Source organism: Mus musculus, chromosome 3 (genome assembly GCF_000001635.26).
Source record: "Mus musculus strain C57BL/6J chromosome 3, GRCm38.p6 C57BL/6J".
Taxonomy (NCBI): Eukaryota; Metazoa; Chordata; class Mammalia; order Rodentia; family Muridae; genus Mus; species Mus musculus.
Window position 1 is genome coordinate 34,328,683 of NC_000069.6, and position 24,883 is coordinate 34,353,565.

The 24,883-nt window shown below is 40.5% G+C and overlaps 1 long non-coding RNA gene across 2 annotated transcripts in view; it reads right to left on the reverse strand.

The window, feature by feature from the left end:
* Gm38505 (predicted gene, 38505) overlaps positions 1 to 23,016 on the reverse strand; it is a 53,526-nt gene extending 30,510 nt beyond the window's left edge. The window contains exons 1-2 of one of the 2 annotated variants that reach the window (NR_166363.1): positions 22,955 to 23,016; positions 4,556 to 4,679 (exon numbers count right to left, since the gene is read on the reverse strand). This is a non-coding gene — a long non-coding RNA (predicted gene, 38505). Of the gene's footprint in view, positions 1 to 4,555; positions 4,692 to 22,954 lie in introns of both variants that reach the window. The other variant, NR_166362.1, reaches the window with a different exon arrangement.
* Positions 23,017 to 24,883: the final 1,867 nt, after the last annotated feature.

The window sequence follows — 24,883 nt, forward strand, 5'->3', positions numbered from 1 at the left end:
CTGCTGGTTCAGACAGTTTGCTTTTGGACTTTTCATAATCATTCGATAGCTGCTGCAGTCAGAATTCGGCTGGTTGGTTGGTCCTAGCATTCTTCAGGAAACGCCTCACATTCCTACTTCTCCTTCCATCTTCCTTTCTCAAATGTGATTGTGTTTGCCCATGAGCCGCTTGGGGGGACAGGATTCTGTTCTGCTCATCCTTGTATTCATAAATGTCTAACACTTGGCTGGCACCCAATGGCTCACAACAAACACTTACTTGTGAATGAAGCAAACCCTTCCTGTCTTTGGGATTACCCTAAGTATCACAGGGCACCACCATGCTCTGTCTCTGCCCAGACTTACACCCTACAAGACAGCGGCTGTCGCTGGGTGTCAGGAAGTCCACCAGGGGGCACTGTCTTGTAAGAGGCTCTTCAGCAGTTTTTTTTTTTTTCAATACCAAGATAGATGCCCAAACTTCATCATCCACTCCCAGCTTCAAGTTCTTAATGGATACTGCTAATATATAATAATTATAGGAAGTTTTGATTAAAGGACAACTGTAGATGTAAGTTAAGACACATCATTCCAGATAACAAATATGAATTTGATAGTGAAAAGCAAATCCTAAATGATGACACCCAGATGGGTCAGGGGGCTCCCTTCATACTTCCTTTATGTCTATTTCCTGATGGCTGGAATGGGAAGAAACAGAGTTTTCTTTAGGTCTTAAAAGTCTCACATGTGCACTTTCAAATTAAAAGCCTTAAAATGTAACCACAGAAGTTACAGGCTGAACACCTTCTATCCCAAGTCCAAAGGGAACCATAATGGAAATTTGTTTTGAAAGTGACAATGGTATACATCCTGCTTGGTGTGTGTGTGTTTATATGTGTGTGTATGTGTGTGTGTGTGTGTGTGTGTGTGTGTGTGTATGAAGGGTGTTGCATGTTTCATGGGTCCGTGGTTGTGTGGTCTGTCCATGTCTGTTTGCAAGAGTGGAAGCCAGAACTTGGTGGATGCTGAGTGTCTTCCTTTAGCACACTTTAGTTTTTGAGGCAGAATCTCTCACTGAACCCAGAGCTGAGAAGCCAGAACCAATTGGTCTAGGCTGGCTCTCGAGACTCTCCGGACTCCTTGTTTTCTGCCCTGGGATCACAGGTGCACACTGGTGTGCCTGGCCTTTTGCGTGAGTGTTTGGAATCTGAACTCAGGCTCTCATGTTTGCATAGGATCATCACCTCACAGCCTGCGCCATCTCGACAACCCTGGTACTAGTTCTGAATGTTACAAAAGCTACCTTAGAGGACGTTCCTTTTTCCTTAATCTTTTTAGTCGCCCGTACTATCTTTGGGGGGAAGTAAATGATTCTCTGAGTTCGCCTGTCAAATGATAAGAGTTTGCAAATGTCCTCAAACTACATGTCAGTCAACAATGAGCTACACATGAAAGCAAAGCTGTCCCCATGGTCAGGGACCTTCCAAGTGCAAACCAAGTAGAGCCCACAGCAGGTTTCCTAGGATGCTGCAAAACAGGAGAGGCCAGCACAGAGGGCACATCATTGCCTAAGTTTAAAATCCTGAGCTCAGAATGATGGAAAGGTGGGTCCCAGTAGGCCCCAACTATGGTGAACAGAGTATAAATAAGGACCCTCAGAGACTCCTTGCAAGAATCCTTGTGGCAATCTGTTAGTAAACTCGATTTCACATTATGCTTAAAGATTTTCTTTTAAGTGGGCTTTTTTTTTTTTTTTTTGTGGCAGGCTTCAGAGTCATCTGTGAAGTGTTTAATTAAGCTCAGTCTGATTAAAAATGTAGCTTAAATATCTGTTGATTTTGTGGCAAGCTGTGGATGTTAATTGTCTTGATTGGTTTTATTTTCTATTCCCAGGACAACAGGGTCTTACGTGCATCACTGTGGTAAAGGAAGGAGCAAAAGCATAATTTCCATAAAGAAACATGTATTTCTCAAGTTAGCCAGATGGTAAAAGACCACATCCGTGAGACGAAGTCAGTCTGAAGGAGAAAGCCTAGGAGAGAAGCCCAAGACTTTGCCCACCACAAACTCACATCTATGAATGTGTGACCCGGCTTGGATAAGCCGTAATTTGGGCTCCAGAGCCCATCTCTCTGGCTTCTTACATAACAACCCTGGCATGTGTGTATCTGTTAACGCCACCACTTAAACATTATCTTTCACTCTCTTGAGGGCTTTAAAACTTTCAACAAGGGGAGAAACATTTTTCTTCACCTGTCTGATGTGGCAGATTATTTATGGGGCCAATGTGTTGACACAGTATAAACTGTAAAAAATGAGGCCTAATAAGGTTAATTGTCATTTGAACCTGCCTCTGTGGGCTGCAATCTGCAGGCTTTGATTGCTTCTCTGGGAGAAACTCTGCCCAGATGGTGAAGTCCTCCAGGCCCTGACCCACAAGAGGCCTGGGGAGACGGGGAACAAGGTGCTTCTCGCAGACTAATTAATTTACGACTGTAGCACCTGTTCCAGAATAGATAGGGCTGGAAGAGAGCGCAGTCCCTGGGCACGGTGGTGAGCTCGCGGGTAAATGGATTTCAGCTGATTGTATTAAGCCTGACGCTTTGATCATCGAAAGGCGTTAAAATGGAAATATGTCCCCCCCCCCACCCCCTGGCTGTTGGCTTCCGAGTGTGGTTTGTATTATTACTATAAATGTTGGCAGGAGAAAGGACTGTTTTTGATTACAGCATATCCCACTTAAAAATGCACAGTGTATTTGCCTATTTCTTTCTGCAGCCCAGAATGTGTGTTGTCATTACGTCGCACCTTTTAAACAATTCCGCTTTCTTGTTTCCATTTTATTTCAGCCAAATTACTGGCTGGAAATCAGACCCCAGCCCAGATTCCTTTTAGCTGGAACATTTTATTACGCACTCACACCTTTAATTCGATGTGTGTAATTAGGCTTTAATCAGCTGAACACTATTTGCGGGGGTCGGGGGGGGGATATCAGACACTTCTGTAAATGGGATTCTGGTGAAGTCACGCTAGCAAGCTTCGGGGGCTAGTGAGCTCCGTGAATCAATCTTGTGTAAACAAGGCTGGATAGTAAATGGATTTACAGTGCGAGGCTTTCTGCACTGTTTCACTTTATTACCCCTTTGATTCCCAAAAGGATTAGAGGTGATTTTTTTTTTCATTCCTTTAGATGCCATAAAACTGTTTCCCCTTCCAAATTAACACTATGATCTCGCAGGTCATGTGTTTGGCAAGCATGAGGAATTTTTAAGACCACATGCTCTGTGCTGCCCAGGAATGGCTATAAGGGTGCCGTGCCCTGACAGTGGCTTTCACCGAGGTTCTGAAAGGTTAGTGTATTGAAAACAAAAATACTCTTGGTCACTCAGTACACAGGCAGCCGAATGCTAATGCCTCTGCCTGCTTCATGACAATCTGAAGCGATTTTATTACTGAGTGAGCACTTGCTGCACTCCTTGACCAAGGGTCATGACCCTTGTGTGTGTGTGTGTGGGGGGGTGTCACATGACCTTTACCCAGGGGTCACATATCAGATATTTGCATTACTACTCATGACAGTAGTAAAATTACAGTTATGAAGTAGAAACAGAAACCAGTTTGTGGTTGAGGTCACCACAACACAAGGGACCGTATTAAAAGGCTACAGCATTAGGAAGTTTGAGAACCATTGCTCTAGAGCCTAGTGTCCTGCTGGACACAGATGGCTTGGTTCCTTCTCTTTAAGGGTGACATGGCACAAGAGAGAGCTCAACAAAGCCAGCATAGGATCCTAAGTGTATTTGTCTCTTTAGCCCCACAGCCCTTGATACTGCCGCTCTGGGACAGAAATGGAAAATTTCATGCTTGCTTCTCTTGGTTTTTCTCCCCCAAACTCCAAAAGCATTTTAATTTAAAATACAATTTGGCTTTAGCTAATTTATTTACTTCATAAGGATTCTTTGTAAACACACACACACACACACACACACACACACACACACCACAAAAGCCCAAAAATATCAGAGTGAAATGATTTACTGTTTCCACTCCCACCTCTGGCTCGCTGGCAACCTCTGAGAGATTTTAGTGTTCCTCTATGAATTAAAGGATGCTCAGGTACCCAGGGGATCTGCTCTATGAATTAAAGGATGCTCAGGTACCCGGGGGATCTGTCCCTGCAAACACCACATCCCTGGGCCGAGGGAGCAAATGCACCTGCCGTTATCCTCCTAGAGGTAAATTACTAGGCTCTAGGCTTTTCACTCTGAATGATGAGAAATGCTGAGCTGCGCCCTCCATCCAGTGCAAGACTGAGCATTCCCCACAGCTCAGCTTGTTTCCTTGACGGGAAAGTCAAATGTTGTCTTATTACTGTTTTTTACTCTCATTTCTTTAAGTATAAGATAGGAGATTATTTTCAAATGATTACAGATCCCTCCATTTTTGTTCCATGTGAACAGTCTGTCCTTTCCTGACCAGCGTGCCACCCTCAGAGTGTAAGAGCCCTTGATGGTAGAAGGGAAGCTGCCTCCGTCTGCCAGGCGCGGTCCTGGTCCTTTAATGCTGTCCCTCATACCTGCCTCTCACGGACGGTGCCTCCACGCCTCTCCTTCATCACAGGCAGTTTGAATTTGAGGTCGCTTTACTCTTGGAAATCAGAAATGATCATATTGTTCAGAAAGGAGATAGTGTTGGCTCTTCTGTAACCGTGACTCCGGGTGAAGCAGGAGAGGAAAACAAGGAGGCACAATTAAAGAGGGTGAAGGGACTTCAGAGATTTGAAAAGTGGGATGTTCTCATGATAAGACCTTGGAAGGAAAATAATACTTATATTTTTCAAAACCAATTTACCCTACCATAATTTCCTGCTTTTCCTTCTGACATTATTATAGGTATGTGTGTTAGAATAAAAATGTTCTTCCTATTTCTGCATTTTAGACATCACGACTTATGGCCACCAACAGAAGTAAGAGTCCCTGTTCATCACGATAGCCTTGGTGCTGGACAAAGTTTGTAACTGACTCCACTATGACTCATGTCTTTCAGTTAGTGGCTACATTTATATTTAGCTCCATAAAGATGACAAATCAGGGGTTAGTGACTACTTGCAGCTCGTAGGGTGTAGACAAGAGTGGCATTCTATCAGGGTAAAACACATTAGTCATGTCCCTGAATCACTGCATTATTATGATCTCTGCAATCATTAGGAAAACCATAGGCTCTGGAAACAAGCAGAAAGCGGGTAAACTTTGCCTGGCTTCTGCCTCTTGGTCACATATTAGTTAAGTTTGTGTCTCTGAAAGAGGGAATAGGAGACAACCTAGCTTCAGGACAAAAAAATTGATTATGAGTATGTGTGTCATAGAGCAAATCTTAAAGTTGTCATATTTTTGATACTAGCTTGCTCACTAACGAGGGCTTATTAAACACTATCCAAATAGCACTGTGATTGATTTAAATTATGTGCAACTTGTATGTGCTTACTATGTTGACACCTTCACTAAACCAGTTTATGTCTTTCTGGGGAACTTTACCTGTGGTCCATCTCTCTAGGATACTTATCTGGCCCTTATTTAAAGTTAGAATGCCTGGCTCTGCAGTGGCAGTGATGTTAGCCACAGTAACGGGCCTCTCATATGCTTCACTAGAGCAAGTGGCTATTGGCCAACTTCCTGGTCCTTGGTCTTCATGACATTCATGTTTGTCCATGCTGTTCCTTCTGTTTGAAATGCTATTCCTATCTTGACTGTTCATGTGGAAATATATATATACATCTCTCCTTATCTGTCAAGGAAATTGGGAGCTGAATTTTATCCTCAGCCATTTCTGCTGATGAGCAAGAATAATGAGAAGGAACACTGTTAAATTGGGTGTGACGAGGCAGGATTATACGGGAGGCAAGCGTGTTTATTTATTAGTTTTAAATGAATGACTTTCCATCACTTCAGTCAACATTTCTGATATGAATATTTTATGTGGAAAGATTGCTATTGTGTTGGTTAGTTTTGCAAATCAGAACCTATTTGCAAAACACCATCAGGCCTTATCATGGTGTTTGCATTACCTCAGGTCTTACAAATTAGTTATTGTGACTGTAGGTCCCTATTAATGTGGAGTGACTGATTAATTTATTTACCTTGTGAGAATCCATATAGCAAAGTACCGATGTTCCATGACTAAGTATGAAGACATGGATTCTTGGTTTTAAAACACAGCCTTCTATTGTGCTTCTTCCCTCACCCTGGGTTCTACATGGCCACAGATGTACCTGATAGAATCGGTTCTAAAATAACCATTTTACAGATTAGATCCCAAACCTACTCATTTTATAAGAGCTCCTTCCTCACTGACTGTATCCTCATCTGGGTCAGGGCACCGTGCTGGAACCTGTGACTCCTGGTAACTTGTCTTTCTTTCCGAATAAACAATGAACTGAAAATCAGATACCACTAGCATCTCTTGAGTATGTAAGACTTCAAAACACAGTAGTCCATTCTGGAAACAGGATGAGAGCCGCTGGGGAGGCACCAACCAAGCCTTAGTGAAAAGCCATTTAACCGAATACGTTAAGAGCTTCAGGATGCTCATGAAAGCATACACCTGGCATTCCTTTTCCATGGTTCTGCAGTGAGTCACCAACAGGACACAAACATTGTGTCGCGCCCTGCTCCTGCCACTGTCACACCCAAAAGAAATAGGCTCAGAGGAACAGAAAAGCTGGGTCGTGGATGAAGAGAGGAAGAAGAGGAGAAGGCACTATACACAGCTTCTCAGCTAAACCAGGGGCTTCCAACAACCGTGTTGTGGATGTAGAAGGGCTCAAATGTCCATACAGGTCAAAAGTAGCATGCTTTTCTTGTTACTGGGAGGTCGTTTAAACAATCTGTAATGTAAAACCTAAAAGCAACACAGAACATAGTAAAACATATCATATTCCAAACCTGAATTCATGATGGAGGCAACAAGTATGAGGATGACTATATCATTCATCAGGCATTTGTTAAATGGCAACCGTAGGATGTGTGCTGCTGGGTACAGTCTTGGGTGGGCAGTGAGAAGATGTCTCACACCTTGGGCTAAGACTCAAAGCCATAGGTTTCTCAGGTACCCAGGATAAAATGCAGGGCTTCACCGTTCTCAGGCTTGAAAGACTTACAGTTAATTGCCACGGCAACTGGTATCCTTCATGGATGTACATATCTCTACCCCAAGAAAATTTTAAATTAAAAATAGAAAGGCTACAAGAATCAAACCCCAATATGGAGATATGTTTGTGAAAAGGGTCTGTCTTCCTGAATTTACCATCTTACCTGTTGAGCTTAACTAGCTCTGAGTCCATTTATCTAAAGATCAATATTGATCTATTATAGCCTTGTAATTTCAATGTAAATGTATAAAATTGTTAACTTGCTTTGTTAAATTGAGTAATTGAATAGATATATTGAATTAGGTTGAAAATCTTAAGGTGAATCATTTCTATAAGTTTATATTAGTAACCAAAACAAATCATATAAACATTGCATTTTTTTGCTTTTTCAGTTTTGCTACTTAAGTCGATTGAAATACTTTAAAATGCTTAAGGCATACATGTTGTTTTAGATATCTGAATGTGCTTAGGCAACTGTAAGTGGGGTCAGACACTACTCCAAACCCTGAGAAACAATTTGAAAACTACCAAACTTATAAATAAAGTTATGAATTTCTCATGGTCAATTTAGAAGGATAGAGGGAAACTAAAATTTTAAATTTCTAATTTTTATATCAAATACAAAGTTTGAAACAAAAAAGCAAGCTTCCAGATAAGTATTTTTTCCATTTAGAAGCTGCCTTTGAGTACAATTAAATACATCAACAGGTGGAAAACTAGATTAAAAAATAATTCAGGACAACAATATCAGTGTTTAAAATTAAAATTTAAAACAAGCTGCACCGGTGGGACAGAGAAGCTGTTTATAATAATAAGATCCACTGTGCACAAACAGTAGCATAGAAATAAGTCACTAAACAAAAAGTTAAGAAGAACCAAGAAGCATGTGTGAATTTAGCACCTTCCACCAACAGCAAAAACTATCGCAAAGCCTTAAATACATCATCATTGTCCTGCTGTGAGCCATCACATGACAACTGTACTTCTTAACTTCAAAGAAGCTTGCTAAGCAACCAGAAATACCTTATGTCATAGTGCATCTGATGCAACCAACACTCCAGCTCTCCTCACCTAGCAATAGGGCGCCCTGGGGGTCTGCTACACCCTAGGGACAGAGTGGCTGATGGGACCACCCCATGCCCACATGCCCAGCACTAGAGAGGGTCAGACATCAGACCTGAACATGTCTCTGCTGACGTGGGTCACACAGCATCACCCTACACCCCAGCCAGCTTGCTGGTCATAGTCTGTAGTTGATGGCCCATTACCTTGTGACCCTGCAGAATGGTCTTCAGCTTTGGCAGTTTTTGTCCGGCTTTAGAAAAGTTACCTCATCTCTCAGAACATCAGTTTACTCATTTGTGAGATATGGATAATAAGGACTACTAGCTTCTAGAGCAGTCAGAAGAGCGAGTCTAATAAAGCTTGAGAAGGCTCAGCTCAGAGCACCAGTCGGCCTAGACAGGAGGAGGCTCTTGTGTTTGGAATGACACAATAGCAAAAAGATGCCCTCTGCACGCCTTTCCTCTCCTTTTCTTGAATGTCCTCTAGAAGGGCTTACTATGACACTGAACACTTACTTATTTCTCTACATGTCTTGCATGTCTTGGTAATGCCAAGCCCCAAAGTTCTGGGAGAATTGGTGTCAATCTAATATGATATACTTGGCTAGGATGCTGTCTCCTCCTTCCATCTCTTCTCTCAGACTTCCAGCCATCCACTAGCTCATCTTGCTCACTCTGTGCCATTGTCCCAGGTAACTGAAGAACTTTTGGGGAACCCTAGTCATGCCTAAATGTAGAAATGGTTTCTAGCCAGATGCTGGTCCCCACTGAGTCATTCCTGCGCCATTTGCTTTGTGTATGAGTTATGACTGAAGTGAAGATTGTATACAGATTGTAGCCAAACCAAAATCAACCATTGCATTTGTAGGAATGGGGCACAGAGAAGTTCTCTGCTTTGCCCCAGGTCACACAGCGTAACACACGTCTTCAGAGTCCTGTGTTTGCATGTAGACTATCCCTCTCCCCAAGTCCTGGCAATCCTGTTATAACCCACAGAACCCAGAACCCATGCAAGACACACAGAAACCCTCAGAGAGCCAAAACCCTGCTGGAACTCTCAAAAGATAGGTTTCAATGACAAGTTCTTTGCTTCTCCCCGGCCAACCCCCTAAACCCTCATGCTAAGCATTACATTGGCTATTTAATATAAAGCAACAAATTGGGCAGGGTGGGGATGCATCTTCAGCTCTCCCCCAGTTGCTTTCTGTGCAGGTGGATAGTTCAGGCGTGGCCTCTCCCCAGCCCATCTGGTGGTTGTTTAGCTCTATTGATGTTTAGGATCCGTCTCTCTGCGTAACCACACACCAGACAATGAGCAATTGAACTTGATGTTTGCCTTCTAAAAAGGTGTAATCTCCGCCTGAAGTGTGGGAGGCTTCACGGGACTTTTTTTTTTTTTTCTAATTTATCTGTCATCAACACGATGTGGGCTAGGCTCCAAGCCCGACTGCAATGTCTCTTATCACTGTCGTTTGATGAACACCTGTTTCCACCATAGAAACGTATCTGCTGAGATGCAGAATTAAAATAATTTCAACAGCGTGGGAATAATTAGGGACCTTTTTTTTTTTTGAAAGGTCCACCTGTTCCAAATATCAGTGTGTTCATGTCTCTGCAGCCAGTTCTGCTGTCTGTTTTGTATGCTTCTGTATAAGTATATACATATGTTATGTATGTATATACATAATAATAATCCTCTGATATTCCATTAATTAAACCTATCTTCACTGTCTAGTCAGTTGTTTAAAACAGACTTCTCTTTATCCATTGGGTCAGAGGAAGAATTACTTCACAAATTCTTACAGAATCAAGTTTTCCAATGCTCTATTCCTTACGATTGGTTGTGCCAATTGTTAAGGTCTTGGCTCCATTAAAACAACACCAGTGATGTAAATCTGAAGTTAGTTACAGATGCCATTTGTTAAAGGAAGAGATGCGGGGGGGGGGGGGTTCAGATAAGACACATTCTTGGTTGAAGATGGTATATCACAACATTTCAATGAGTAGATGTGATATGAGAGATTATTTTTGTAAGTATGCCTCTCTATTGCTTTGCACTTAAGGCTTTCACCTGCAAGCATATTGCTTGGTTCCTCCCAAATTATAAAGTGGATGGTTGGCAACTTCAAAGTGAGATTGCTCAGGAACTGTAGTCCTCCACTGTGTGGGGTCCTCCCTGGTGCCTGTCAAGCTGTGTAAAGATTCCCATTTGGTTCTAGGCACATTGCCTTCTGTTTACATAGAATATAACCCCATATTTATTTAAACATCCAGGAAAGCAAGGTCACAGATGAGAGGCAAGTTATTATACAAGAGTATATTACAATCTGTCTTTATTTTCATAATATAAAATACAAAGCTTCATTTTTTATTCCTGAAAACCATGCAGAAAGGTAGCTCACCAGCTGCCTGGCTGTCTGTGCAAAGTGGCCCACAAGGCATTGCACGGTGGTAGCTTTTCAGCTGTCGGGGACATTCGGGGCAGTGGTTCTATACACAAGACTAATTACACTAATTACTCCACACCAAAGTGTGAGCAGTAAGCATGTTTTTACAATTAGGATTTAATTCTGTAAAATCCTTTATTGGGTACATTTAGAGACACAGCAGTTTCAGACTTACCATACAATAGGGAGTGGAGTTCTCCAAATTGAATAAATGTAAATTTCAGTTTGGGCAAATAAATTAATAAATGGCAAGTGAAACCTACATTTGTGTCATGAATTCACACTCCATGAGGGGAATTTTCCAAGCAGGTGAATGGATCTCAGCTTCATGATCATTAAATAACAAGGTTCTTGAGTCACATAGCACTCTTCACCTACTTCACCCAACTGCTACTCCCAAAGTGGACAGCCCTGGGAGGCAGAAGGATATCTAACTCCAGAAAGCTGGAAACATGTTGCTTTATGCAGCATGTACTTGGCAGATAAGACTAGGTAAAGGAAATTAAGATCTAGAGCTTATCTTAGATTGTCTTGGCAAGCTGAATACAGCCACCAAGAGCCCTGAGAAGGAAAAAAAGAAGCAGAGGGCCAGAAGCCAAGGTGGACAATGCCAAAAAGGCTCAAGTGACCGTCTCTGACTTAGAAGATGCTGAACAATGACTCAGGCAGGGAAGGGACCATCCAGGAAAGTCAGGGATTTGTACTCTGTAGTTTGTAGGGCAACAATGTGGCTTTGTTGCCCTGTGATTTCAGCCCCTCTCACTGCTCACTAACCCACCCACTCCCACTTCCCTGTACTGGCATTCCCCTACACTGGGACATTGAGCCTTCACAGGACCAAGGGCCTCTCCTCTCATTGATGTCCCATAAGGCCATCCTCTGCTACATACTCAGCTAGAGCCTTGAGTCCCACCATGTGTACTCTTTGGTTGGTGGTTTAGTCCTAGGAGCTCTGGGGGTATTGGTTGGTTCATATTGTTGTTCCTGCTATAGGGTTACAAACCCCTTCAGCTCCTTGGGTCCTTTCTCTAACTCTTCCATTGGGGACCCTGTGTTCAGTCCAATGGATGGCTGTGAGCATCCACTTCTGTATTTGTCAGCACTGGCAATGCCTCTCAGGAGACAGCTATATTAGGCTCCTGTCAGCAAGCACTTGTTGGCATCCACAATAGTGTCTGGGTTTGGTAACTGTATATGGGATGGGTACCCAGGTGGGGCAGTCTCTGGATAGTCATTCCTTCAGTCTTTGCTTCAAACTTTGTCTCTGTAACTCCTCCCATGGGTATTTTGCTCACCCTTCTAAGAAGGACCGAACTATCCACACATCCTTCTTCTTAAGCTTCATGTGGTCAGAATTGTATCTTGGGTATTCCAAACTTCTGAGCTAATATCCACTTATCAGTGAGTGCATACCATGTATGTTCTTTGTGATTGGGTTACCTCACTCAGGATGATATTTTCTAGTTCCATTCATTTGCCTAAGAACTTCAAGAATTCATTGTTTTTAATAGCTGAGTAGTACTCCAGTGTGCAAATGTACCACATTTTCTGTATCCATTCCTCTGTTGAGGGACATTTGGGTTCTTTCCAGCTCCTGGCTATTTATATAAGTAAGGCTGCTATGAACATAGTGGAGCATGTGTCCTTATTACAAGTTGGAACATTTTCTGGGTATATGCCCAGGAGAGGTATTACTGGATCCTCCGATAGTACTATGTCCAATTTTATGAGGAACCGCCAGACTAATTTCCTGAGTGGTTGTACCAGCTTGCAATCCCACCAGCAATGGAGGAGTGTTTCTCTTTCTCCACATCCTCGCCAGCATCTGCTGTCATCTGAGATTTTGATCTTATTCAGAATGGTGTGAGGTGGAATCTCAGGGTTGTTTTGATTTGCATTTCCCTGATGACTAAGGATGTTGAACATTTCTTTAGGTGCTTCTCAGCCATTCGGTATTACTCAGCTGAGAATTTTTTCTTTAGCTCTGTACCCCATTTTAATAGGATTCTTTGGTTTTCTGGAGTCTAGCTTCTTTGTAAATATTAGATATTAGCCCTCTATGGAAAGTAAGGTTGGTAAAGCTCTTTTCCCAATCTGTGGTTACCATTTTGTCTTATTGACAGTGTCCTTTGTCTTACAGAAGCTTTGCAATTTTATGAGGTCCCATTTGTTAATTCTTGCTCTTAGAGCATAAGCCATTGGTGATCTGTTCAGGAAATTTTCCCCCTATGCCCATGTGCTCGAGGCTCTTTCCTCACTTTCTTTTTTATTAGTTTCAGTGTATCTGGTTTTATGTGTAGGTCCTTGATCCACTTGGATTTGAGCTTTGTACAAGGAGAAAAAAATGGATCAATTTGCATTCTTCTACATGCTAACTGCCATTTAAACCAGCACCATTTGTTAAAAATGCTGTCTTTTTTTTCCACTGGATGATTTTAACTCCTTTGTCAAAGATCAAATGACCATAGGTATGTGGGTTCATTTCTGGGTCTTCAATTCTATTCCATTGATCTACCTGCCTGTCACTGTACCAATACCATGCAGGGTTTGTTGTTGTTGTTGTTGTTGTTGTTGTTGTTGTTGTTGTGTTTTGTTTTGTTTTTCATGATTGCTCTGTAGTACTGCTTGAGGTCAGGGATGGTGATTGCCCCAGAATTTTTTTTATTGTTGAGAATAGTTTTCACTATCCTGGGCTTTTTTTGTTATTCCAGATGAATTTGGAAATTGCTCTTTCTAACTCTATTAAGAATTGGGTTGACATTTTGATGGGGATTGCATTGAATCTATAGGTTGGTTTCAGTGAGATGGCCATTTTTACTATGTTAATCCTACCAATCCAAGACCATGGGAGATCTTTCCGTCTTCTGAGATCTTCTTTGATATCTTCTTTCAGAGACTTGAAGTTCTTGTCATACGGATCTTTCACTTGCATAGTTAGAGTCACACCAAGATATTTTATATTATTTGTGATTATCATAAAAGGTGTTGTTTCTCTAATTTCTTTCTTAGCCCATTTATCCTTTGAGTAGAGGAAGACCACTGATTTGGTTGAATTAATTTTATATCCAACCACTTTGCTAAAGTTGTTTATCAGCTGTAGGAAGTCTCTGGTGGAATTTTTGGGTCACTTAAGAATTCTATCAAATCATCTGCAAATAGTGATATTTTGAATTCTTCCTTTCCAATTTGAATAACTTTGACCTCCTTTTGTTGTCTAATTGCTCTGGTAGGACTTTGAGTACTATATTGAACAGGTATGGAGACAGTGGACAGCCTTGTCTAGTCCCTGATTTCAGTGGGATTGCTTCAAGTTTCTCTATATTTAGTTTGATGTTGGCTACTAGTTTGCTATATATTGCTTTTACTATGTTTAGGTATGGGCCTTGAATTCCTGAACTTTCCAAGACTTTTATCATGAAGGAGTGTTGGATTTTGTCAGATGCTTTCTCAGCATCTAATGAAATGATCATGTGGGTTTTTTTCCTTTGAGTTTGTTTATATAGTGGATTACATGGATTTTCATATATTGAACCATCCCTGCATTCCTGGGATGAAGCCTACTTGATCATGATGGATGATCGTTTTGATGTGTTCTTGGATTTGGTTTGCGAGAATTTTATTGAGTATTTTTGCATTGATATTCATAAGGGAAATTGGTCTGAAGTTCTCTTTTGTGTTGGATCTTTGTGTGGTTTAAGTATAAGAATAATTGTGGCTTCATAGAACGAATTGGGTAGTGTTCCTTCTATTTCTATTTTGTGGAATAATTTGAAGAGTATTGGTATTAGGTCTTCTTTGAAGGTCTGATAGAACTGTGCACTAAACCCATCTAGTCCTGAGCTTTTTTTTTTTTTTTTTTTTTTTTTGGTTGGGAGACTATTAATGACTGCTTCTATTGCTTTAGGGGTTATGGGATGGTTTAGATCATTTATCTGATCCTGATTTAACTTTGGTAGCTGGTATCTATCCATTCCATTCAGATTTCCAGTTTTGTTGATATAGTTTGTAGTAGGATCTGATGATTTTTTAGATTTCCTCAGTTTCCATTGTTATGTCTCCTTTTTCATTTCTGATTTTGTTGATTTGGATACTGTCTCTGTGCCCTCTGGTTAGTCTGGCTAATGGTTTGTCTATCTTGTTGATTTTCTCAAAGAACCAGCTCCTGGTTTGATTGACTCTTTGTATAGTTCTTTTTGTTTCTACTTGGTTGATTTCAACCCTGAGTTTGATTATTTCCTCCCTTCTACTCCTTTTCAGTCTATTTACTTCTTTTTGTTCTAGAGCTTTCTGTTGTGCTGTCAAGCTGCTAGTGTATGCTTGTTCCAGTTTCTTTTTGGAGGCACTCAGAGATATGATTCTTCCTCTTACAACGCCTTTCATTGTGTCCCATAAGTTTGGATATGTTGTGGCTTCATTTTCATGAAATTCTAAAAAAGTATTTAATTTCTTTATTTCTTCCTTGACCAAGTTATCATTGAGTAGGGCATTTTTCAGCTTCCATGTGTATGTGGGATTTCTATTGTTTTGTTGTTATTGAAGACCAGCCTTAGTCTCTAATGATCTGATAGGATGCATAGGATTATTTCAATCTTCTTGTATCTGTTGCACCTGTTTTGTGACTGATTATATGGTCAATTTTGGAGAAGGTACTGTGAGGTGCTAAGAAGAAGGTATATTCTTTTGTTTTAGGATAAAATGTTATTTAGATATCTGTTAAATCTATTTGGTTCATAACTTCTGTTAGTTTCACTGTTTGTCTCTTTAGTTTCTTTCTATGGTTTGTCCATTGATGAGAGTGGAGTGTTGAAGTTTCCCACTATTATTGTGTGAAGTGCAATGTGTACTTTGAGCTTTAGCAAAGTTTCTTTTATAAATGTGGGTGCCTTTGCATTTTGAGCATAGATGTTCAGAATTAAAAGTTCATCTTGGTATATTTTACCTTTGATGAGTGTGAAGTGTCCCTCCGTATCTTTTCTGATAACTTTAGGTTGAAAGTAGATTTTATTCAATATTAGAATGGCTACTAGAGCTTGTTTCTTGGGATCATTTGTTTGGAAAATTGTTTTCAAAGGTAGTGTCTGTCTTTGTCCCTGAGGTGGGTTTCCTGTATGCAGCAAAATGTTGGATCCTGTTTACATATCCAGTCTACTAGTCTATGTCTTTTTATGGAGGGAATTGAGTCCATTGATATTAAGAGATATTAAGGAAAAGTGAATGTTGCTTATGTTATTTTTGTTATTAGAGGTAGAATTATGTTTATGTGGCTATCTTATTTTTAGTTTGTTAAAAGAAGATTATTTTCTTGCTATTTCTAGGGTGTAGTTTTCCTCCTTGTGTTGGAGTTTTCAATTTATTATCCTTTGAAGGGCTGGATTTGTGGAAAGATGTTGGGTAAATTTGTCTTTGTCATGGAATACCTTGGTTTTTCCATCTATGGCAATTGAGAGTTTTGCTGAGTAGAGTAGCCTGGTCTGTCATTTGTGTTCTCTTAGTGTCTGTATGACATCTTCCCAGGATCTTCTGGCTTTCATAGTCTCTGGTGAAAAGTCTGGTATAATTCTGATAGGCCTCCCTTTATATGTTACTTGACCTCTTTCTCTTGCTGCTTTTAATATTCTTTCTTTGTTTAGTGCATTTGGTGTTTTGATTATTATGTGACAGGAGGAATTTCTTTTCTGGTTCAATCTATTTGGAGTTCTGTAGGCTTCTTGTATGTTCATGGGCATTTCTCTCGTTAGGTTAGGGAAGTTTTCTTCTATAATTGCGTCGAAGATATTTACTGGCCCTTTAAGTTGGAAATCTTCACTCTCTTCTATACCTATTATCCTTAGGTTTGGTCTTTTCATTGTGTCCTGGATTTCCTTGATATTTTGGGTTAGGAGCTTTTTGCTTTTGCATTTTATTTGACTGTTGTGTCAATGTTTTCTATGGTATCTTCTGCACCTCAGATTCTCTCTTCTATCTCTTGTGTTCTGTTGGTGATGCTCACATCTGTTAACTCCTGACCTCTTCCCTAGGTTTTTTTTTTTTTTAATCTCCTGAGTTGTCTCTTTGTGATTTCTTTATTGTTTCTAGTTCCATTTTTAGATCCTGGATGGTTTTGTTCAATTCCTTCACTTGTTTGGTTGTATTTTCCTGTATTTCTTTAAGGGATTTTTGTGTTTTCTCTTTAAGGGCTTCTACCTATTTACCTGTGTTCTCCTGTATTTGTTTAAGGGAGTTATTTATGTACTTCTTAAAGTCCTCAATCATCATCATGAGATGTGATTTTAAATTCAAATCTTGCTTTTTCCGTGTGTTTGTATATCCAGGACTTGCTCTTGTAGGAGAACTGGATTCTGAGGATACCATATAGCCTTTGTTTCTGTTGGTAAGGTTCTTTCACTTGCCTTTGCCATCTGGTTATCTCTGGCCTTAGTTGGTCTTGCTGTCTCTGCCTTGAGCTTGTACTTCCTATGGACCTGTAAGCACTCTTGTCAGCACTCTTGGGAGACCAGCTCTCTCCTGGCAGGACCCCTGTACAGAGGGTTGTAGAGCAGCCCCAGCTCCTGGGTGCAGATGGAGGCAGGAAGGACCCTGTCCCAGCTGCTCTACTGCTCCTTAGGCCTGTGCACTCCTGGCTGATCCCACCTTAGACAGTCACCGGAGAGAAAATGGCAATCTTCCCTCTGAGTCTGGGAGTCAGAGCACTCCCTCTTCTGTTGCTTTCTGTCCCCAGCATTGCAACAACCATTGGAACCACCACCATTTGCTATTGGCTTCTCAGCACCTTGTATTTCACATCTGTAAAGTGATAATGACATTTGCCTCCTGCTGGCTTGTTTGTAAGAAATAAGATGGTGTCTAATGTAGGTAACTGCTTTAAAAGATCAAAATTTCAAAATAATATATATGTTATGACAGTGAACATTCCCCAAGGGATTGATTAAAAGTTGGAGGTGAAATCATAGACAGTTGGGATAAAGAGAGAACAGAGAGCCAGAAGGAAACTTGAAGGCCTGCTTGTGCAGTGCCTAGGGGTCTGGACAGATAAGTCTAGTTTGTCTTGCTGTAAGAAGACACCCATTTTAGAAGAGTGTCTGACTCCAGGTAGAGACAGAGTACTTATCTTCACACTGATGTTTTGTGGTGTTGACATAGCCACAGGATAGATGTGCTTTCTGTCACTGTTGTTCACTGTACTAGGGTTTAGGGGCTCTGCTCTGTTTTATCTATCCTGATCTTTGCCCCAGTCAGATCCCTAAAGCAAAATTCAAAGCAGGACTCCACTCTTGAGTCAAATTCAGGATTTGAGACAGCATTCTGGTGTATAAGCTATCTGTCTTCCCCAGCCTCTTCAGCTCATATTGGGTATGCATGCTCTCTCCTCTTCAGCTATGCTTTCACTTGGGATAAGAGCTCATTCTTCCAGTCTCTAATATATGGAGAAAGAAAAATGACCATGAAGGTGGTTCTGTTACTGTTGTTGCTTTCCTTGTTTTGTTTTTATTTTTGGTTTTTTTTTTTTTTTTTTGACATCATGGATTGAACCCCACAGCCTTGATGCAAAGATCAAGGGCTTTGGCACTGACCTATGTGCTCAGTGCTTCTCTTTATACTTTATATATTTTGAAACATGTGTTTTTATAATTGTCTAGATGGCCTTGAGCTCACTCAGCAGGCAAGCCTTTAACTTATGGTATTCCTACCCCAGCCTCCTATGTGTGAGCCTGGTATGGCAGGCATGCACTATGCCATAAAGTCCTTAAAATAATTGTTTCAAAGTTTACCCATTTGGGTCAATTCATGTATTGCCAGTGCCTGCTCATTTCTGTTGAGATTTTTTGTAACCTTAAGACACCATTGCCTGAGGTATTTGGAAGGACCATGACAGCATCCTGGATCCTCCAGTGGTGTCTACCATTCTGCTCATTTCTGCTACATTCTCAGACTGAATGTACAACTCTTAGGTGTAATGCTCACAACTGAGTTCTTCCTAAGCTACAAATATTTGTGTCTGGACTCAGAAGAAAACAAGCTTCATCTGAAGAGCTTTTTCTCCCAGTGGTTTGAGGTCCAAGACTCTGATCTCTCAGCAGTTCATGCCCCTTTCTCTTGGGCTCTCTTTAGCTGCATGTCATTAGTGTTGCTCTCTGGATTCTCTCCAAATTAGCAATCTTTTTTGATATAGAAAGAGCCATAAATTGCATGCAGTTCTTGAACCAGAGCTTTAGGAGTGTGGTGAAAACGAGGTAATTACTCCCCACATGAGCTTTCATGACTCCCAAATGGACTCGTAGGCATTTTCTACCCAACGCCTTTTCTTTATAAAAGGTGGTACTCACTGAGTCATGGCCATATATTTCACTGAGGAAATTTTAACAAGGAAAAATTTTTGCTAAGTAACAAATTAGGATATGCCAAAATACAATCATAAAAAACAAACAAAAGGAATCAAAACAAACAAAACCATGGCTCTTTCTGTTGTCAAATGTTACACTTGGTAGAAATTTCAAGCTCCAACGGTATTTTGAGTTTGATCAAGCAGTTGGTAGTAGGGATGCTTTCAAGGTCCAGAGTGGGAAGACACTGCATTAATTCTACAACTGAGAAGAAAGCATCAGGAACTTCATAGATCACCGAGAACAGAACCAGAAGTGAAACTGGATCCACCCTGTTTACCCCTGCAGGCAGGAGATGCCACTGAGCACCACCCTACATACATTGTGCCACATAGGACTCCAGCTTCTTTTGTGCTTCTCATTTTAGGGCCTTTGACCACTGCACCAGGAGGGTATTCTGAGTCCTGACCAGGGGCCAGAACAGTTCCTCATTGCTTTGTTATTGCTTCTTCTCAACTCAAACAGAATCATCCCATAATGAAAGGACTGTTTGCTTACTTAGTGCAGGTCCTACCCCTACTCTACCTGTGTGATTAATGTGTAGGAGAATGGGGGTTTTCAGTATTGATAGTGTGACTCTAAACTAGACGCAAGAGTCAACAATTTATAAAATAATGGTACTCAAAATGCAAAGTTCACCTTAATAATATCTGAAATGGACATCCAAGGAATACTAGTCAACGTGACAAGAACTGGTGCAAATGTTAATACTTATTAAAGTAAATCTGATGGATTAAATGTCAGATATTTCACACTGAGCCTCAAAATACAATCAAGCTACTGACTGTTTATAAGACATGCGCCTAACATGAAACAGTACAGAAAGAGTAAGTGTAATGGGGAGGGGAAATAAAAATATACAAAATGTAATACTGTACATGGTAGGTTATGTATACCATTGAGGCTTTGACAAACCAGAACCCCAGAGGGACTGAACATTATGAATGGCGGCCCACATGAAACACATGGAGGACCACACCCACCTTCAGGGCAGGTATTCAAGGGAAACTAGCAGGCTGGAGATATATTTCAGTGGATAGAGCACTTGCCAAACTAGCCTGAGGGCCAGAGCTTGCATCTTCAGTACTCATGAAAAGCTGGTGTGGCAGCCTACTTACCATCCAAATGTCCGAAATGTGGATGCTCACTGTCCAAATGCCTGCACAGTGAAGACCAGAGGAAACTGGCTAGAGAGAGAGAGCCTGTCTTGGGAAGTAACACAAGCAGATTGCTGAGGCTCCCCAACTACTCAGCGCCAACACACACACACACACACACACACACACCTTGGTATGCATGTGAACATGAACAAACTCATGCATATAACACAACAAAGGAAACCTTTGAAAGTTCCTCATATCCAAAGTTATAAGAAAGCTTAAAGCCAAAAAGGCATCTTGTTATTCTTTGACAATGGAGCAATGAAGCTAGAAATTTAAAATATAGTAAATCACATGATAAAGCATTGTTGAAAAATGATTGTCAAAGAACTGAAAGCCTAAGTCATTATTAAATGAATGTGCACCAAAAAATGTACAGGTTATAGTTATTAATTTACACAGGGAAATTCATAAATTTAGGTAACGTTATTTTTAAGGATGGAAGAAGTAATAAACTAAACATTTGCATGAAGAATTTTATTTTTATTCAAAACGTTGTTATTGTACATGTTTATTGGGTGCACTGTGGTAATTTGATATGTGTATTCACTGTGTGAATCCAATCGGGGTAATTAGCATTTCCATCTCATTAAATGGCTAAAAACATCCAAACAAGCATGAAGTAGACAAAGATATTAATGAACAACAAAGCAGGAACTATTGAAATAAAAAGCAGAAAATGATGGTATTTAAATCTTGGAGTCTGTCTTTTCAATAGGCCAATAAATTAAACAAACTTTAGTCTGTGTGGATCGGGAAAAATAAATGATAAACCATGAGCAGATATAACAGTGGTAAAAGAGATGATAATTGTAAAAAAAACATTTTATAAATTAAAATTATATGGTATATAATTCTATATTAATAAAAAGTAAAACTTTAATGAGGGCACTATTTTCAGGGAACTAGTAAGTTATGCAAACTGCCAAGAAAGAGAGAATGTTTGGTTGGAGGTTGGAATTTCTAGGCTTATGAGTGGGATTTTGGCATAAGGTCATCCAGTAACTTTTCCACTTTATTCCATGTTTGTGAAAATGTGTTTATTATTCTTGTGTGTGTGGAAGACAGAAGACAACTCTGCGAGGCCGTTTCTCTCCTTCTACCTTGGCCTGGATTCCGGGACCTGAACTCAGTTCATCAGGCTTTCAGGGCGAGCACTTCACCCACTGAACCACCGAGCCCAGCCAGCCCTATACTGTTTTGTTTTGTTTCTTTCCAAATTCTCAGCCATAATGGAAAAGATTTCTTTTAAATAATATGCATCATTTTATCTGTTTCTCTACTTGTAAGTGTAATGAAGATTTTAGATTTTGTTTATTGGCCAGTTTGTTTGGCTGATAAAGGTTGTAGAATCTGTTTATTGGCCATTTTATGTGGTCACTTTACTCTCTGTTCCTGGTTCATCTTTTTTTTTTCTAAGCAAACTTGTATGTATAAGCAATCACTTGCCTTTGTGTCCACATTTATCTTAGTTTAAAACATCCTTGAATGATTTAACTGGGCCTTTACCCACAAATAATCTTTAATGCTAACATGTAAACATGAAAATATTTCTCTTTAATTTCCCCTCACTGGTATCATCATTAAGAGCATCTTTGAGCACCACAGGGTTCTGTAAAAATGGACCTGCATTTTACAGTACAGACTGCTTTCCTACTCAGCAATTGAGTCCTTAACACATCCTGAATCTGCTTTTGTATGTGCTGTGAGGTAGGGAGTGGATTTGAGGTTTCTTTCTTCTTTCACATTGCTGACTCCAGAATCATTAATAGATCACTTTGCTTATTAAATTATTTAGATAATGTGCCTCATCTGCACCCTAAATCTTAAATATACTCAACTGTTCCTTGGGTCCCATGGGGCTAGCACATGCTCTTTCAATTATTATTGCTAGGTAATAATATTATTTAATAAAGTAAACCTATCTGCTTCACTTAAAAATGCTTCACTGCATTTATTTAATTATTATTATAAAAATCCATAACAAATTTAAATGAATGTTATTAATTTTCAGAATACTTTTTGAGATGTTTTAAATCATATAATCTAATAACCTTTTATCACTAGTTCTGTCATTTTTATTCCACTAATTTTGTAGAAAACAAATCATGTAAGGACAAAATAAATTTTATATATATATATATTTTTTTTTTAAACCTTCCTGATGAGCAATGGTGGCCCACACCTTTAGTCCCAGCCCTTGGGAGGCAGGAGGAGGCAGATTCCTGAGTCTGAGGCCAGCCTTGCCTACAGAGTGAGTTCTAGAACAGCCAGGGCTACACAGAGAAACTCTCAGAAAACTAATAACAGTAATAGTAGTAGTAACATAATAATAAATAATAATATACCTCTTTGTTCTTACTTATTCCTTTCCCCATTTTTACAATATTACATCAAACAAGAAGAAATATACATATAACTATCACTATCTGGCAAGATAACATGCATCTTTCAGGAAGATAAAAATTTCCTTTAACAAGGGTCACCTTAATCAATCCTGACCATGAGGCATCAATATGGAAACTGTAATTCAGTGAACATGTTGGGGTGAGCTGTTTGAGCCCACATGTGGAGGTGGGGTAGTTGTGTGAACATGTTGGCGCAGGTTGGTTGATCCACATGTTGTGGTGAGGCATAGAAGTAGGAAGGTAAGAAGTTGTAAAATGTTCTGATGATGAAAATCAAATCAAATGTAGAGACTAGAAATTTTGAAATAATTAATGAAAAGCACTTCTACCCCGCGCACCCTGTGTGGACAGCTCTCTTGGGCTCTTACCAGGGTTTGGATGAGTCCTGTAAGCCTGCTGTCAGGTCTCCTTGAACATTCTATAAGCCACTGGTCATTGGTAGTCTCTGATAAACTGAAGAAACTATGCCAGGATTCTATTTCCATGGAAACCATGGTGTTCTCTGAAGAGAGTACCTCTTACGTCACGAGTGGGCCAAAGCGGTGGCTGGATTGATAAGCAGCCAATGTTTTGGAGTCTATGGACAGTGTGAAGTCTTTCCCTTCACATTATTTCAGAGGCATAGACTCCATCCTCTCTGAGACCAACGGCAGTTACAAAGACCTGTAGTATCATTACCAGCACCAATGGAGTAGATGCAGGGCTACCCATTTACACAGCTGTGAAACTGGATTAAACTGGGTTTTGGATATCTGTTCCATGAAGGCCTACTATGTCACCCATCTTGCCTCCTCTCCTAAGCATGTCTGCATTTAAAGAATCTTCTGTAGCTGAGCAATGTTCACTCAATATAAAGACATTAGAGAGAGAAAAGATGCTTTGTCTATGGTTTTAATAAGTAAACTGCTAGCCTCAAAGTTTTTGTCTTTTAATTCGAATCTTGGCTAGAGAAAAGCACCTCAAACTTAGGCACACACCCCATCGGGGCATCTCAAGATGCGGCCAGGGCCATTTCTGTGCTACTAGCAAACACCAGATGAGACTGCAGTTTTGCAAGCCACACTTCCAGTAGCATTCAGCCATGGATTAACACCACATTTTGGCTCTCCGACTCCAAGGTGTTGGAGGGGCAGTTATTACAGTCTAACAACACAAAGCCTGCCCTTGTGTAATACATAGACTCTGCTTTCCTTGATCCATCTCACTGGGGTTGGGATGAGGTAGATTCAATTACCCATACCTCTTTGCTCTCATGCCTAGAGATTTGACGTCATAAGCATAGAAAGCCTAGTATTTGGGGTTTTAATCCCTGCACCCCCAGTTGACTAAGACATAGTTGAATAACTACCACCCCAGTGCAAGAAGCAGACTAAGCAGCGAGAAGATTTCTGGTTGTAGAAATGGAAGAAGGACCATGAATCTAAGCTGACATGAGTGGGCTTTGGGTTTAGAGCCACATGCTGGGCTTGCCTGGTGAGGAGACTACAGAAAAGACTGCTTAAGGGTATCTAACAATTTTGGAGGAAATAAAGAGAGCCTGGGATCAAGCTGCGAAGAAGCAAACCATGGGCTATATAATTGAGTACATCTAGCACTGCTCACTGTGAGGAACAACCAGGAGGAGGGAAATGCCTGCTGAGCTTCTGAGGTGGAAGGCAGGAAAAGGGCGGGAGGAAGTTGGTCCACCTTGGACCTTCCATGAGGTAGTAGCAGTGCACAGTGATAACGAATGTGCAGAGCAACTCATATCCCATAATGCTGGAGCTAGGTAGCATGCAGCACAATGCACTGCTCGCTTGTTGGCGGTGACAGTATAAACAGACATACAGAGAATCTAGTCACGGAGAAGTCAAGCACATATAATTATGTGCAGTGCATAATGCTTGATAATGATAATGATTGATAAATGACTGTGTTTCTAGTTCATGTATATACTATACTGTATTTTTATCATTATTTCAGAATGGTAGCGTCTTCTTACTTGTGAAGGAAAAGTTTAATGGAAAATAGCCCGTGTTAGGCAGAGCAGCCTTATACCTCTCTCATAGCCCCATGTATCAAGAGAGCTATTAAGTGCTTGACCCACCCCTTTCTGCTTATGGGAGTGGACTCTGTGATTTGTGTACAGGAATCTGGTGTTCCAAATTTGCCTCTCTGCCCTTAGGAGCTGTGTGGCTTTAGTTGTCCTCACCCTGGCCATATCAGGATGCATTTATGATGACTTTAGACAAGATGATTTGACTGCTTCGTGTGCCATATCCGATGGTGTCTCCTAGCTGATGCTGTCTTGGTATCTG